The 18,328-nt window shown below is 41.0% G+C and overlaps 1 non-coding gene across 1 annotated transcript; it reads left to right on the top strand.

The window, feature by feature from the left end:
* The first annotated feature begins 228 nt into the window (after window positions 1–228).
* LOC114410959 lies at window positions 229–335 on the top strand. The gene has a single exon (XR_003666349.1). It is a non-coding gene; the product is annotated as a small nucleolar RNA R71 (small nucleolar RNA).
* Window positions 336–18,328: the final 17,993 nt, after the last annotated feature.

Below are 18,328 nucleotides of genomic sequence, written 5' to 3'. Positions count from 1 at the left end.
TTTTCAGTAGATGAAGATGAATCCAAGGCCACCTCATGGACTCCTCTAAGAACAATAGCATCATTTCTTGCACTGAATTGTTGGGAGTTGGAAGCCATCTTCTTAATCAAATTCCTAGCCTCAGTAGGGGTCATATCACCAAGAGCTCCACCACTGGCAGCATCAATCATACTCCTCTCCATGTTGCTAAGTCCCTCATAGAAATATTGAAGAAGGAGTTGCTCAAAAATCTGGTGGTGAGGGTAGCTTGCACACAATTTCTTGAATCTTTCCCAGTACTCATACAAGCTTTCTCCACTAAGTTGCCTGATGCCTGAAATGCCTTTTCTGATGGTAGTGGTCCTAGATGTAGGGAAGGTGCACCCTCCTAGATGTAGGGAAGGTGCGCCTTTTCAGAAATCTGGCATGTTATATTATTCTCCATTCCTCATTTTTACATGCTTGAACCTGCGCCCTCCAACTATTCGATGAAATGGCTCAATGACCATTGCATGTGTTATTGTGAAATTTGAATTGTGAAATGAGTTTGTGCATGTACAACTATCATTTTGGAAGGTGTGAACAACTTAGGTTGTTAGATTGAAATGCCAAGAGAATGAGTTAGGCATAAAAATCTAAACTTTGTCTTGGATGCAAAAAGTATGAATTACATAAGTGTGTGAGAGTGATTGTTTGGATTTAGACTAATGTTTGAGCTTGCTACACTATGATAGGCACCTTGCATCTAGGTAGCTAAAATGCTTTTCAAAAAATATACATAATAAAATAACATATGCACCGATGTATGATTGTTTTCTAATTTCATAGTGACACTTGCATTTGGTAAAAAAAGAAATATGCACTATTCAAAATTGTTTGGCTTTTGCTTGTTAAAGATAAATGAAATGATAGTTGTACGTTTCGTGCAAACTAATTTTTATGGGTGTGTCTTTACAGGTGATGGCTCCAAAGAAGCTTCTCTCTAAGAGGGCAAGGAAGGAGGCCACTAGAGAAGGGTCCAGTGCGGCCCCACAAGCGGATATGGAATTTGACAGACACCTGTTCCAAAGTGAGGAACACCAACGCCATTTTGAAGCAATCAAGAGTTGGTCTTTCCTTAAGGAGAGAAGGGTCCAGTTGAGAGATGGAGAGTACACTAAGTTCCAGGAGGAAATTGCCAGGAGGTAGTGGACTCAACTTGCGGGGCCCATGGCTAAATATGATCCAGAAATAGTCATGGAGTTCTACACCAATGCATGGCCCACAGAGGAGGGAGTCAGGGATAAGTGCTCCTGGGTACGAGGACAATGGATCCCCTTTGAATAAGATGCCATTAATAAATTCTTAGGGCATCCGTTGGTCCTAGAAGAGGGGCACCATTGCAAATTCAGTGAGAGGAGGAGTCGGGCTTCGGGTTTTGATGAAGAGACCATCGGTCAACTGCTGTGTGTTCCAAGGCAGAACTTCACCCGAAGTGTGACAGGAAGACGGGTGCGGATCGTGCGCACTAGCATGACCACCCTGACACAGATCTAGATGACGTTGTTTCTCAGCAATATCCTCCCCAGCGATCATAATTCTGATCCTCCCTTGGTCTATGCCATCTTGACTCAGGTTAGTGTGGCGTCCCCAAAATAATGACTGGTTTAATAGTAATGATTTAATTAACAAAAACCATGGTAAATTTTTTTTTCTTCCTTTTTCTTTTTCATTTCTTTCTCTTTTCACCAAAACAAGGTTTAGAAGGAAAATCCTCACTATAGAGTCCTGAATGGCCAGTTCACAACTCTATTCGGAGTCATTTCTTTCTTACCGCTCATAATCTCTAAACTAATTTGCTGTTTCAAAAGGAAGAATGTACCAGCCATTACTTTAGGTTGTCATGTGAAAATAAAAGAATAAAATACGGTCGATAAACTCTTTTACAAATAAAGTTGCAAATGCTTGCTTCTCAAATAAAAGGATTGATCATAAATACATTCATCATTTAAAGCTGTCCAAAATATGGGAGTTTTACAAAAATACATAGTGTCATCCAGAGCAAAGGTGTCCACAGTGGTGGCTTCAGCCACATGTATACAATCATCAAATTCCTATACATCAGGTCTACCCATACAAAAACAAAAGAGTAAACCTAACAGTCAATCCTAGATACACCCACCCTCAGAAAGTATATAAAACTAGTTCGAAGAGCTGTCCACTATGATGAAGAGCCTCCACTGGCCGCCATCTCTCTCGGGCCACTATCCTCCGTAGAGTCTGCCTCGGATGCCGACATGACGTCCTCGGGAGAATCCACCTCAGGAAGTGGGTCCTCATCACCCTCTAGAAAGTCAAGAGCATCCACAGCAGGCTCGGGAGGTAGCTCCTCGAGATCCTCCTCTGGGTCTTCCTCGGATGACGTCACCTCGATCACTTGGACTGGCTCCACTAGACGGTATGGTGTAGGCGTGGGTAGTATCCACTCCACAGTGCGCTGAAGCGTGCGCACGGGTTCATCTGGATGCACCAAAGAAGTCGCCGTAAATCGAATAGTGCCCCAAAATCGGCACCTCATGTTGCCTTCGAGGGTCACCCAGGCTCCCTCTAGGCACTCCATCTCTACTCGATCATGGATTAGCTGCGCCGCCATCACGATCTACAAGAAAGAAAAGAAAGGGGTAGACTCTTTCATAAGAATCTAACTATGCCGCAACACAATGCTTCTCATAACCATTACATGCAAGTGAAAGGGGTATCTCAAGGCTTTTCATCTCTGGTAATCGATTACACAGCCTTGGTAATCGATTACCAGAGGCCAAACTCGAATCACACAGCTTCAGGACATGAAAACCTGAAAGAGGCACTGTGTAATCGATTACACATACCTTGTAATCGATTACCAGTGACCCATTCCTCTGTGTAATCGATTACACAGACTGGTAATCGATTACCAGAGGCCTCTACAACCTGCTGCCTTCAATTCTAAGCCTGGTAATCGATTACACCCCCTTGGTAATCGATTACCAGAAGCCCTCATGGCTTCCTGACCTCGTTTTCAAGCCTGGTAATCGATTACACCCCCTTGGTAATCGATTACCAGAGACCATCTTAGCCTCCTATCTTCATTTTTAAGCCTTGTATTCGATTACCCACCCTTGGTAATCGATTACCAGAGGTCATAACCCATATATCACACAAGATTCACAGCTGGCCAGCCACCACAAGCCTCCTTGCTTTGTGGTCTTTGTTCCTTTTATCTGTTGACTGCCAGGAGCTCGCCTGTTTAGGTACATCACAGGTTCTCACTGACTGACTATGCCCGGGTTGGGTCAGGATTGGTCAAGCTTGGTTTTGGGCAATAGCACCCCACCTGACGTCCCCAAGGTCTCCTGACCCCCGCGACATATCTCCAGGTACCACTCTGTGGTCAACGAATAAAAGCAGGAAGTTCCACCCTTCTACACTTCCTCATCTCGAGCTTGTAGGATTACGGGGTACCCATCACATGTGGTACTAGGTGGCGGTCGGGCGATGGTGCACAACAAGTTTTCCACATCCACAAAGCGCGCATAAACCCACCATCCCCTGTTGCCCACCTCCAACTGAGCTCACGTACTCCCACGTAGCCCATATCCTCGTTTCTCTCAACACTGGGTCCCCATCAATCCTCCCAAGCTTCCCCAACATCAAAGTAATACAACATTCAAACAGCACAAGCTATCACAGCCAAGCAAGACAGGGCAAAGGCAGAAAAGTCTGCCCAAAACACCACCCAAAATCACAACTTTTCACATACAAATACCCCAGAAACATTTCCTTCGTTCCAATTCGTTAACCGTTGGATCGACTCGAAAATTTTACTGGAAGTCTCTAGTACATAAACCCACATTTTGACCGTTGGGATCTACTAGCAAACATCCAGAATTCATTCTACATTACTCTTTCCACAACCAGCAAATACATAGCATTTTTCTGCACTTGTGCAAAATCCTGCTGCACAATTTCACAGCAAAAATCTGCACGAAGTGCAGATTTCGAAAACCACACTTCCCCTCATCCAATCTTGCCCAAATCAAATCCTACAAGTCCCAAATCATGTATCAATCATGTCTAAACCAAAGTCAAGCTTCAAACCACAGCAACACAAAATCTAGGTGTCCAAAACCCCCCAATTTAATGGATTTTCTAGGCTTGAGAAGTCAAATTGAGAATGGGACAAATTTGAAGCAAACTCTCACCTCAAACAAGTCTATAACATCAATCTAAACTTTCTCAAACTGGATTTACACCTAAAATTCCTCCGAATCAAAATTTGACTCCTCAACACTCAATTTTGCCCTAGAAATGGCTCTTGGTTCACTTTGGTCATTTGTTTTTCTCTCTAGCACAGTCCAAGCTTTCTCATAAGTCCTAAATGACATTTCAAGCTAGGATTAACTCACTTTAACCTCCATTTACCACAGAATTCAGATTTTACCTTCCAACTCTCAAAGCCTCACTCTTTCTCCACTCATAACACCACATTCTCCCTTTGTAACCCTAGGTTAATTCCACCCTTCATCTCTAACAGTTTTCCATAAGCAATTTCAGCACATAAACATCACAAGCATCATCATAAAAACCCTAAAACTGAATGGGTAAGCTTAACTCATCCAAACATGGCAAGTTCAACATGTTTTCAACAAGTTCCTTCACAAATAATCATCATGAAGCAGAAAACTAGCAAGACTACCCATCATATCTCCCAAAACCCCATACCCACGAAAATCAAGAGAGAAAGAAGTCCACCCAAACCTGAAATTTCGAAGTCCCACTCGTAGACACGCACTTCACGACTCCGAAAATGCCCTCCTTTCGCGATTTGGAGCAGAAATGGGCACCAAAGGTTGGAGCTTTGTTTGGAGCTTCAATGGAGAATGAAGGAGAAGAGAATAGCAACGTGAGAGAGAGAGGAAAAGGCTTCTGAAAAATGTGGGGATGAGTGAGGAGAGAGAGAGAGTTGCTTTTTAATTTTTAAAAAGGCTTTTTCCTCATTTCTTATTATTTTATTATAAACTATGCCACATGTCTCCATTTGAGTGGAGCAAAAAGGGCCCACTTTCTCTTTTGATTGTGACCCATACTCAGCCACAAAAAGTGAGAAAAATCTGACCTTTGAAACGCTAAAATCCTGCCTCGGTTTGCGTGTCGTTTCTCTGGTTCCAGTTCTTCGTGTTTCTCTGCGTCCGTCGGGGCCAGTTTTCGAAAGTAATCAATATATATATATATCAAAACGCTCAGAATAAAACCCCGAGCGTGGTTCAGAGGTTGGTTTTGTCAAATTTTAAGTCGCACGCAAAACGATGATATTTAGACTAATTAATTAAGAATTAACCCATAACCTCCCAGTTATGGACTTCTCTTCCTTAATTAGCCTAACCCGCGTATCTTGCCCCCACTATCCCTACTTCTACCAAGAACATATATGCATATACACTGAATAATACTTATATATATATATATATATATATAATCATTCAAAATACATCGTTTCCCAAAAATTCCGGGTAGAAATTTCTAGGATGTTACAGTTAGTATTAATGTGGCCCAGCTAATCTCGGATGCCATTTACCAATTTACAGGGATCACACCTCCCAGGCATCCAGTGGACCCAAAAAAGCCCAACATAGCACTAGGGTTTCCGGCCTTGATCATGGGTCTCTGCCAATTCTATGGGGTGCCAGTTACCTCCATAAAGCTTATCCGGCCTCCCATTAATAGAACCTTCATAGAAAAGTATTGTATGCCAAGGCAGGCACAGCAGCAGGGGCAGGACCATCAGCAGCCAGCCGCAGATGCATCATTGACCCCTCTACAACAGCCACCATCCCTAGAATCCATCCCTGCTCACATGCAGAGGATGGAACTCTATATGCAGCATGTGGCTGACCAACAGGTGGCTAATCATAGGGGTCAGATGTAGCTGAATGAGAGCTTTTATCGATACAACCTGCATCAGCAAAGCCAGGATCCCAGCCTTTACTCATGGCCTACTCTATAGCAGTTCAGGGCCACAGTTTCCTGGCCTGGAGATAGGCCCCAATTCTCAGGCAGGGGCAAGACCCACAGGGACCCCCGGGGATGAAGATGGAGCTCAGGAAGACGATGACATGGGCGATGTGATGGCCTTCTTCCTTTGAGGAGGTTGGGTCATTTGGCCGAGATTGTTCAAAATTGTGAACTCGTCTTTATTTTGTTTTTATCACTTTTAGTATTTGTTTATTATCTCATTGTGATGGAACTTGCCTTTATTTTATCACTTACGGTATTTTTTTGTTATCTCATTGTGATAGAACTTTACCACTTCCAGTATGTTGATGTATTATTTCATTGTGATGGAACTCGTCTTTAGTTTATCACTTCCAGCATGTTGTCGTGTTATTTCATTTTGATGGTTTGTTCGAAACAAGAAAACTAAACAAAAGAAAATAAGGATTTTGTGTATGGTTTCTTTTTGTTCACGTGCCTTTTGTTCCTTTGATAAGTGTAATCTTAGGTAACAACTTTGCCTAGATTACAAACGTTTTCTAAAAAAAAAAAACTAAAACTAACATGCTTTTGAAAAAAAAAAATGATTGCCAGTTTTCTTTGGAAAATTCACAGATCAAAACACAAAGGTTTTTGAAAAAAAAGAAATGTGCACCTAAAAGGTGAAAACAATGAAAGACTTTCCCGAATGCCAAAATGGACTCGGATGTTTTGTGTGACTTGATAAAAGAGAAATAGTTGAAACACGGGTTCGGTTTGAATGTGGAAATGAACCCTAAGCCTTAGTGTTTGCATGGCCACAAAGCCTTATATTTGAGTGTCCACATGGATATGTGCTATGATTAAATTTTGCATGAATTTCTAATCATCATGATATGCATTTCATGGAAATGATTTGGGCATCCCTATCTTTCTGAGCTGTCTGGCCGAGCAGATATCCTAACATACATTATGTCCTACCATTTGCAAGCCTTTTGAGCCAAACATCGATTAGCTTCTATTATCTTGGTTTAGACGTGTTCGCCAAAACGAAAAAACAAAACAAAACAACGAAGAAAAAAGGAGCAAACAAAAAAAGAGACGAAGAAAAAAGAATCAATCAATCCAAGATAGAAGAAAAGCAAAGGAAAATAGAAAAGAAAAACAAATTCTTTGGAGTAGACAATGTCTGAACAATGTGCAGAATTGTCGGAAAGGAAAAATATCAGAGAAAAACAATAGTAACTTGGTTAAAATCCGGGAGATGAGTAAAGTGGTCACCTGATTTGGTTACAAACCAAATCTTTGTGTCCGCTCTTGTTCCGCACCGAACCAAAGAGTAAAGGAAACAAAAAAGGGAAAGGCCAGAACAACCAAAGCCAAATTTCCTACCAAAATCCAACCTTATGAAGTCCTATTGATCCATGATGATTGTGCAAATTATCTTTGCTTTGATGGGAAATGACTTGCAAAGTCAATCTATCACATATCTGTGGTTGGGAATTAAGATGAAACACTTGCCTGTGTGAGACTTTATACACCTTGAGCGGTTTTCCTCTATTCGGATTGGACCCAGTGTTTCTTCTAATGCTCTTTTAGAAACAAAATGCTAATGTCTTAAATCTCATTTTTGGTTATGAGAAATTCTCTCTACATGCTTTCCTTCCCTAGTAGTCACATTGTTTTTCTTCAAAAATGTATATTGTTCCGATCGATTTGGGGTTTGTTTCTCTGCTAAGCGTGTTCACGTTTTAGTGAAAGATTTTCAAGACTATCAAAGTCTTTTTTACATTTCAAAGACTTCAATGTCTTTTGTCAGACTATCACAGTCTTCTTTACATTTCAAAGACTTCAATGTCTTTTGTCAAGACTATCACAGTCTTCTATACATTTCAAGGACTTCAATGTCTTTTGTCAATACTATCAAATTCTTCTTTTCTTTTCCAAGACTATCAAAGTCTATTGTCTTGCAGAGACTATCAATGTCTTCTGCCCTTTACGTTTCAAAGACTTCAATGTCCTTTTGTCAAGACTATCAAAGTCTTCTTTACTTTTCCAAGACAATCAATGTCTTTTGCCCTTTACGTTTCAAAGACTTCAATGTCTTTTTGTCAAGACTATCAAAGTCTTCTTTACTTTTAAAAGACTATCAAAGTCTTGCAGAGACTATCAATGTTTTCTGCCCTTTACGTTTCATAGACTTCAATGTCTTTTTGTCAAGACTATCAAAGTCTTCTTTACTTTTCCAAGACTATAAGAGTCTTTTGTCTTGCAAAGACTATCAATGTCTTCTGCCCTTTACTTTCCAAAAACCATCAAAGTCTTTTGTGAGGACTATCAAAGTCTTCTTTACATTTCCAAAGACCATCAGAGTCCTTTTTTGAGACTATCAAAGTATTCTTTACATTTCAAAGACTATCAATGTCTTTTGTCAAGACTATCAATTTCCACATTGTTATTCGTTTGTCGTTCATCGTTCGTCAACTGGTTAGTATTTATTTTAAGTATTTGAATACAATCTATAAACCCTTAAGGGTCCTCTTTGTTGATTCATACATCTTCATCTCATCCTTCTACCGTCTGTAATCTCTTTTCTTTTGGTAAAGTGAAGTTTTGACCGGTCATTTGTGTCACCAATCACCTTTTGATGAGTTTGAAGTTTAATAAGTGAAACCAAGTTAAAATAAGCATATAACCGAGCTTTTATTCACAAAAGTCACTTGAATCCATTCAAGGTCCAACGCCTTAATGGTCTCTTTTATTTTTGTTGGTTAAAATGAACCTTTCAAAAGTTTAAAAGCAATTCGATGCACAAATTTCTTGCTTTTAAAGAACTACGTAGGTTTGAGTTCCTTATCACACTTGAGGATACATAGGAGCAAGGGGAATGCTCTTGTCAACCCCAAAAGATAAAAAAACATAAAAAAGGGAAAATAAATTAAAATTGAAGTCATGATTTTGTACACTCGGTTAAAGGTTGTCATCCCTTGTGACAGACACGTAGGGTGCTAATACCTTCCCCACACGTAAACAACTCCCAAACCCTTATTCTTAAAATTCGTAGACCCCCTTTTGGTTTTTCTAATGTTTTCCTCAAATAAACAATGGTGGCGACTCCCACGAATTTTCTTTTTTGGAAGACAAACCCTTGAGTCTCGCTTCGCCCTCCCGCCGAAGGGTAGGTTGCGACACTTGCTAGTCGACTTATGGTGTTAAATGCCAGTTATAGTGCAAAATAGATGATCATTCAGTGTTTTAATCAAGAATGCGAAAAATACCAAAAGGGAGGGGCAAAAGGGTCTTTTATTGAGTTTCCTTGACCCTAGCTTGCCCAGGCTAGCCAGAGCCTCTGGCCCACCTGGGCCACCAAAAGACTTCCATGTTAAGTAACCAACTCACCTGGGCAAGCTCCAACTCACCTGGGCGAGCCAATTACTTCATGGCTAAGTCTCAACTCGCTTGGGCGAGCTACAGGTCCACCAAATGCCATTTTTGGCTATAAATAGGCGTGAAGGGGGATGAGGGAAGGGTTTGAAGGTTCAGCATTGAAGGATATTGAGAGAATTGATAGAATAAGAAAGAAGAGGAAGCGAAGACGAGGCGCTACCGAATTGCGACCGTGATCAAACCCTACATCATTCCTTGTTCGGTGTTATTCTAGTGACCATTGGTTAGTTTTGTTTTTGATATTTGAATGTGATCTATGAACCCTTAGGGGTACCCCTTGTGTTTTGTGCATATTCATCTTCTCCATCTATCATCGGTAATCTCGTTTTCTTTGTAAATTTCAATCTTAATCGATCACTAGTGTTGTAAAGTTGTCTTTAAAGATATCAAAAGTTAATAAACAAAACCAAGATAAAACCAACTCATAACTAACTTCTTTTTATCAAAAAAATCACTTGAGATCGTTTCAAGGTTCAACGCCTTAACGATTCTCTCCTCTTTTCAAATTTAAAAGATTGTTTCAAGGTCCAATGCCTTAACTATTCTCTTCGCTTTTCAAAATTTAAAATATCGTTTCAAGGTCCAATGCCTTAAATGAATTTTTGTTCGCAATTAAAATGAATCTTTCAAAAACATAAAAATCAATTTAACACAAACATTCAGACTTAAAGAACTACATAGGTCTGAATTCCTCATTGCACCTAAGGATACGTAGGAGCAAGGGCAACACCCTTGTTGACCTCGAAAATGCAAAAAAATATAAAAAAGGGAAAATAAGTAATTTTGAAGTCTTATTTTTGCACACTCAATTAAAGGCTACCGTCCCTTGTGATGGGCGCGTGGGGTGCTAATACCTTCCCTATGCGTAAACAACTCCCGAACCCTCATTTTCAAAATCCGCATACCTCTTTTTGGTTTTTCTAATGTTTTCATCGAATAAATGTTGGTGGCAACTCCCACACATTTTCCTTTTTGGAAGACGCTCCTTTGGCTTTTCACCTTGCCCTCCCGTCGTAGGGTAGGTTGTGATTGATGGCGACTCCACTCGGGACCTGTTAGAGAGTTAGGTCATTCAATCAGTGTGCAATGCTTTTATCGTGACTTCTTCTTTATTTATGTTCTTTTTTCCCTTTTATCTTTTGTTTTGTCCATATCTGTATGTAACCTCTGTTGTGTTGTTGTGTTTGGTGAGTGTCTGCCTATCTATTACATTCATAGTTAGAAATATTTTTTCTATGCACACATAGGCACCTACACCTCGCACGCATGTTGAGATATTAGGCCCTATACCCAGGTCTATGTGAGCCATAAGGAGTGGAGGTCCATCTGTGGTCATGCTGGATCTCCGACTCACTTGATAATAGTGAAGCCTCATCTAGAGTTTTCCTCTTTTGGTGAAGCATTGTCACTGATAGTCCCTATCGCCACAATGTATTATCTAAGAGGATGATATCTCTAGAGACTGGTAAGGTTACATGAAAGTACCCTTGGGAGTTATCACTAGAAGTTGACTTTTGGATCCTTTCCATTAGATTCCTGAATTAGGGGGCACATAGGAAACTCACTCTGGCTTGTTCCTTGATTGCATCATGCATATCTTCAAGACATCATAATGGACATATCATTCCTGCATTTATCATTTATCATATTCATTCAATGCATTTGCACAAGTCATTGTGTTATCATAGATCTTCATTTGGCATGCTTTTGTTTTGCCAATTACATAGATTCTATTTTCATCGCCCACATGTTATGTTCACTCATGCATGATCCTGACACACAGTTGCTCGTGTCTTGCATTTTCAAAAAAAAAAAAACAAAAAATAGCAAACACAAAAAATAAACAAAAAAAAGAACAGAAAGAATGTCACAATGAAGCATGAAAGTTTGCATTGCATTCTTAGTTACATGTGTTGGGTACCATGATGATAGCTATAAACAAACCATGTTTGGATTATACACTCATTTCTCTTGAAAAATGATTGAAGATCACGTGAACATGGTACCTAATGCATTGTTAACTAGGAAAGGATGGTTGTCCGGACATCTCATGTCGATCTCATAATTACATGTGTCATGCATAGCATGAGTATGCCTTAATCATTCATCTCTATGATAGGCTGCCGAAGTATTGGCAATCAAAATTTCTATTCTTGTGAACATAGGGTCGAACCAAGCACATGCTTTTAAGAAAAGGTTTTCATCAAGTCAAGGTCAGGTATGGAAGTAACTGTCGCAACCTACCCTTCGGCGGGAGGGCGACGCAAAGGCTCACGGGTGCGTCTTCCAAGGAAGAAAAACGCATGAAGTCACCACCAACATTTATTTGATGAAAACATTAGAAAAACCAAAATGTGGGTCTACGAACTTTAAGTATGACAGGTTCGAAAGTTGTTTTTACGGACGAGGAAGGTATTAGCACCCCACGCGTCCGTCATAAGGGATGATAGCCTTTAATCGAGTGTGCAAATCATGACTTCAAAATTATGTATTTCCCCTTTTTATGCTTTCTTATGTATTTTCTTACCTTTTTATGTTTTTTACATTTTTGTGTTTTTTATGTTTTTGTGGTCGACAAGGGTATTTCCCTTGCTCCAACGTATTCCTCGAATGCGATGAGACGTAGTTCTTTAAGAAGAACTGAACGTTGGTTAAGTTTTTTTTATCTTCTTTCGCAAGATCGATTTTAACCGAACAAAAGTAGTTTAAGGCATTGGACCTTTAAACGATCTTTTGATTTTTGAAAGGAGAGAATTGTTAAGGCACTGGACCCTTTCGAATGATCTCTTGATTTTGAAAAGAGAGAATTGTTAAGGTGTTGGACCTTTTAACGATGTCTTGATTTTTGAAAGGAGAGAAATGTTAAGGCATTGGACCGTTAACGATCTCTTTTTTGGGAGGAGAGAAACATTAAGGCGTTGGACCTTTAACGATCTCTTGTTTTTTAAAAGGAGAGAAACATTTAAGGGACTGGACCTTTAACGATCTCTTGGTTATGAGAAGAGAGAAACATTAAGGCATTGGACCTTGTCGCAATGTGCCCTTTTGCGGGCGATCGAGGCGAGGCTCACGGGTGCGCTTTCCAAAGGAGGAAAGATGCGCGGAGTCGCCACCAATGTTTATTTGTGGAAAACGTCGGGAAAACCAAAGGAAACCGGTCAAAATGAAAATTCTAAGTTCGGGAGTTGTATTTACGTTTGAGGAAGGTATTAGCACCTCTCACGAGCTTGTGCTTGTTTTATTCAAATACCTAGGATCATGAGCAACTAGGTGTGTCCTGCTATGACTTGAGAAACAAAAGTGATCAAATAACAAGCAGAGATTTAAAACGGACTAGGTTGCCTCCTAGTAGCGCTTCTTTAACGTCTTGAGCTGGACGCGTGATGGCTTGTCGGTCATTGACCTAGTACTTTGCTTACCTTTGGCTTTGGACTTGGTCGCCTATTGGTCGGCCATGGGTCGTAAGCAACGCTCTAACCTTTTTCTGGATGAGCTGAGGTGAACTCTAGAGGTGATGGCGGTGCGTCTGTTGCCCGCTGCCGGCCATCCCTAGGCTGCTGTGGTGTTTTGTCCTGCACCTGCCTGGGGACGCAGTACTTCTTGATGAAAGCTCGGTTAGTAGGGGGCCTGATGACCTTGTTGGAGGTGACAGACACTCCGTAGAACTGACAGAGACCCGTAATTAGAGCTTGACAACTCCAAGACCATGTTGGACTTCTTCGGGTCCACTGGGTGTCTTGCAGGCACGATCCCTGCAAACAATAGATGAAATCAGAAATCAGTTAAGCGATGTGCATAGTTACCTATGTCATGATGACGTGACCTTGCCGGGGGGAACGGGCACCCTGTAGGACTACAGGGGCCTGTAACCAGAGCTGGAAACCCCAGGGCCCTGTTGGACTTCTTCGGGTCCACTGGGCGTCTTGTGGGCACGATTCCTGCAAACAATAGATGACATCAGAAATGAATTGAGCCATGTGCATACTTACCTATGTCATGACGGCATAGACCAACTGATACATCTGCAGGGGGAGATTGACATTGTGGTCGCTGGGCAGAATGTTGCTAAATAGCAACGTCATCCATATCCATATAAGAGTGGTTATGTTGATGCGCATGATCCGCACTCGTCTTTTTGCAGCGGCACGAGTGAAATCTTGCCCCGATATGAATAGCAGATGCGTGATAGCCTCCCTCTCTGGATATGCTCGCACAGTTGGTCGACCTCCAATATCAGGGGGTGGCCCAGGAACTGATAAAAGGAAACTATTGGCCCCTTAACCGGGAGCGCAAGTCTCGGTTAAGCATCTAAGGGCAAAGGACCTTATATTCTTCTAAGGTGTGGATATGGAGCACACTGAAAATGAGGACGCGTAGCCCTCTAAAGGCAAGGGCGTGCAGCCCTCTGCAGGCGAGGATGTGCAGTCCTCTGATGGCGAGGACATATGGTCCTCTAAAGGTGATAGGTACTAGTACCCAAGGGTCCACCTTTATGAGAAAACAAGAGATCGGCCCATCGAGAGGGCCGGTCATCCAACAAGATTGGACACGAGATGTAGGAAATCTATGCAATTAACATGATTTTTAGGGATGCAGACGCATGCAAGCTTTGTTGTGAAATTTGGTAACGCTGGCCTCATATGAAACAATGCAATGCAATGGAAAGTTGTACAATGTTCATGACATTCTTTCCCTATTTTGTGTTTGTGATTTTGATTTTGATTTAATCTTTTTGGAAAACACACATTGACTGTCCTTTTGAAAAAGGTGATAATTCATGCAACCTTATCCTATCTTTTGCAAATCTCTTCGGGAACTCCCTCAGAGTGTATGTTCTGTTTGATTTAGTCACCTGACCATTTTGGAGTGACAACAATGGAGTCGTTCGACGTTTAATCAATCTATTGAAATTCCAGGGTTTGTCTCCCCCCCTTTTTTTTTCTTGTTTAAAAACATCGACGGGTGAGGACTTTTGATCTGCCCCTATATTCACTTGAGGCTCATGCACGATGCCCCTCATTGCCCCAGTGTAAGGCTTTGAGGTACCAATTGTTATCTTTCGTCATGACCTTGTAGCTGGGAACCTATTGGGTGAGAACTTCTAATCTGCCCCTAGGTTCGCTTGAGGTTTTTGCATGGTGCCTTTCATTGCCCCAGTGTAAGGCTTTGAGGTACAATCGTTGTCTTGTTTTCACAACCTCGTAGTGAGGAAGAATGAAAGAAGCAGTTGATTCTTGCAAAAAGAATTTTCCACGGACGAGAAATAGTTGAAGGATTTTTCAGTTGATGAATTAAGTTAAATGACTCCTATGTAGAAGCAAGATGTTTTGATGTCTTGATGATGCTAAAGGATCAAGTGCTTCTAAGTTTTCTTCAAGACAAGAATCCAAGAAAATCAAGATATATGATCAAGTTGATCTCTAGAATCTTTAGGAAGAAGTTTCCAAATTGAAAAAAACAAAAGGTTTGACCAAAGAATTCTATTGAGATTTGCCCTCTGGTAATCGATTACCAGCAGCTGAAAATGTTTATAATAGTCACTAGAATTTTGAATTCAAAATTTATAACGTGTAATTGATTACACATGGATGGTAATTGATTACCAGCAGTTTATTGAACATTTTAATTCAAATTTTTAAAACCTGTAATTGATTACACAAGTCTTGTAATTGATTACCAGAGGGGATTTTCAGAATATAATTTCCAAGAGTCACATCTATTCAAATGGTTTATGAATGGCCGTCAAAGGTCTATTTATATGTGACTTGGAAACATGAATTTAAAGAGAGTTTTCATTGCCCAAAAAGTTTCATCCTCTCAGAAGATTAAGAGTTTTTCTGAACTGAAATGTCTTATCCCCTCAAAAAGATTCCTTGGTCAACCATTTGCATATTTAATAAGGAATTTTGATTGATCTTCATTTTACAATCTATCTCTTTTAAGAGAGATTTCTTCTTCTCTTCTTCTTATTTCTGAAAATGGATTAAGAGACCGTGGGTCTCTTGTTGTAGGGGATTCTTGAACACAAGGGAAGGGTTGTCCCTGTGTGCATCGTTAATCCGAAAAGAGAGTGAAAGTTTACTTGGGGAATAATCTTCGTATCTTAATTCAACCCCCCTTTCTTAAGATAACTGAGGCCATTTGTCCAACATCCTATTCTTGATAACTCACTTCTCTCTAAAAAGACAAACTTTCCGGAATGATAAAATGAGGTCACATGAATGTCTTGAAAACACAGTCAATCAAATGCTCTTTTTTTTTTCTTTTTGAACTCTTTTTTTTTTAATTTTTATTTTGAAACTTATTTGTTTTCAACTTTACTCGTTGTTTTACGGCACCCCCACCAACGTGCAAGACGAGTAATCTCTGATTGAACGGTCTTGGAAGTCCAAACTCAGGAGCACTGGTCGCTTGAGCAAACAGACCAATGGCTTGCCCCCACATTCCAGTGAAAGTTGAATAAGCAAAGATCCATTTGTGAGAGGATGAGGGACAAAGATATCAACTTTATCCATTTCATTTAACATTGTAACTGTGGTTTACAATAATGGAACAAACTTGAAAATCCTGATGAGTCATTAGAGACATCTAACAACAGCTTTCAAAATTGCCCCATGTGTGGCATCTCTTGTCAATGTCAGGATTTACACGCGATTCACCTCAAATTTCAGCCAGCCCGCATCAATTAGACCTTGCACCTTACGCTTCAGAGCCCTGCAATGCTCAAGGGAACGCCCCGAGGCTTCTCCGTGACAAGCACACGTTGCGTTCGAGTCGTATTCTCGGAGAAATGGAGGTTGATGAACCTTGGCTAGGGTTATGGCTACCATTGAATTATCAAGTAGATATGGGAGCAAGTCAGCATAGGACACTGGAATTGGGGTGAATTCTACAGGCTTTCTCGCTGCAAAATTCATTTCTTGGTTGGTGTTTTTGGTTTGTGCTAAAGGTGGTGTTCGTCATTGGAAGTGCGGTAGATAGACTTTGTGGTTGATTTAGGGATTGCCTTTGTGGATAACTGGGCGGTGGGTAAGGAGAAGGTTTGTTATTGGCTGAGTAATGACATTGTTGGGTTGGTGGGAAACTTGGCTGAATAGGAATGGCAGTCACAGCATGGGCTTCTCCCTCATTCTCACCCTCTTCATTTGCCCTACTTTTCTCATTTGTCAAAGTAGGATGACTAAATTTGCCTCTTTTCAGACCCACATCTATCCTTTCACTGGCAAAGACCAAATCCACAAAGCTTTGAAGGTGCGTAACCCACCATTTCCATAATAGAACACTGGTAACGTGTCTACTATCATTGTGATAATCTCTTTCTCTGTTATTGGGGGCGCTACTTGAGCTGCCAAGTCTCTCCATCTTTGGGCGTATCCTTTGAAAGATCTGTGCCCCCTTTTTGCACATGTTCTGTAGTTGCATCCTATCCGAAGACATTATACTGACACTGCCTAACGAAGGCAACCACTAGGTCCTTCCAAGAATGGACTCGGGAAGGTTCCAAGTTAGTGTACCAGGTAACAGCTACCCCATTTAGACTTTCTTGGAAGGAATGTATCTGCAATTCCTCATCTTTTGCGTATGCCCCCATCTTCCAATAATACATCTTTAGATGGTTCTTGGGGCAAGTAGTCCCCTTGTACTTGTCAAAGTCCAATACCTTCAACTTGGGAGGGGTGATGATATTGGGTACTAGGAACAACTCTTCTAGGTTAGCAAAGGCATAATATTCACCTCCTTCAATGGCCCTGAGCCTTTCCTCTAGATGATCCAACTTTCCCATTTCTGCCATAGCATGAGGGTTTTTACTTGTCGTGGAATGCAAGAGGTGTAGTTGTGGGTGATACTGAGGGCCCTCCAAAGGGTTTTGTAGGGGTATACCACCAACTGCTTTCCCTTCAGTGGCACATCCTAGGCAAGGCTCGAAGTCGGCTAGATTGTGGCGGGGAATTTCATGTGCCTCCCCCACGGTTTAAGAGACATGTGCATGATCAGTTTGGGGTTGTTGGCTCTCAATGGGTATAGGAGTGGAGTTATTGACATTCTTATTTGGAGTGTATGCCACATTGGGTGGCAAATAGTTGGGAGGCAAGCCATATGGTGGGAAGGCATGCTTGTTTTAAATTTGCGCATAATGGGGGCCGCCCCTACTTCCCAAATCTTTGCCTACCATATCTAAGGTTGGATGATTCATTTGGTTGAGGCCAGATGGGGGCATCGGGTTCACCTTAGCAACAGTGCTGGTAGCGGCAATTGTAACCGCATTGGCTTCCATTATCTTCCTCATGCTCATCATGGCCATCATCGTGGCCATTTTCTCTTTCATGGCCTCCATGTCGGCCTTCATCTTCTCTTGTACCTCCTCTACTTCACCCATTACTCTAGCTCTAGCACAGGTTCGGTGAGGGCACCGTAAAGCATGTTTTTTTTTTCTTTTTTATAACAATGATTAAATTCTTTTTCAAGGAAAGAATGCAATGAACAACATGGATGTATGCGAATGATGCACAGTTGAAGTATTGCAAATCTTTACACAGGATATGGGGTTGAATCAATTTAGATTTTCAACATGGTCCATGACATCTTCGTCAAGGTGAAACTAGAAGTAACAAGGACATTAACAGTCCTAAATGTGTTTGGCAGTAGACGAAGCAGCGATGTAACCCGATCCATCTTTTGCCCCAATTTTTTGCAAGATGGTTACTTCCATGCTTCAACTTGACTTGATGAACTTTTTCGTAAAAGCACGAGCTTGGTTCAACCCCATAACCCAGGGAATGGCAATTTTGATCGCCAATACTTCAACAACATTTCATAGGGATGAAAGATTCGAGAATACGCATGCTATGTATGGAAAATGTAATTATGAGATTGAGATGCCCGAAGAGACATCCTTTAGTTAACCACGCATTAG

Source organism: Glycine soja, chromosome 4, assembly GCF_004193775.1.
Source record: "Glycine soja cultivar W05 chromosome 4, ASM419377v2, whole genome shotgun sequence".
Classification (NCBI taxonomy): domain Eukaryota; kingdom Viridiplantae; phylum Streptophyta; class Magnoliopsida; order Fabales; family Fabaceae; genus Glycine; species Glycine soja.
This window is presented reverse-complemented; position numbering and strand designations above follow the sequence as displayed.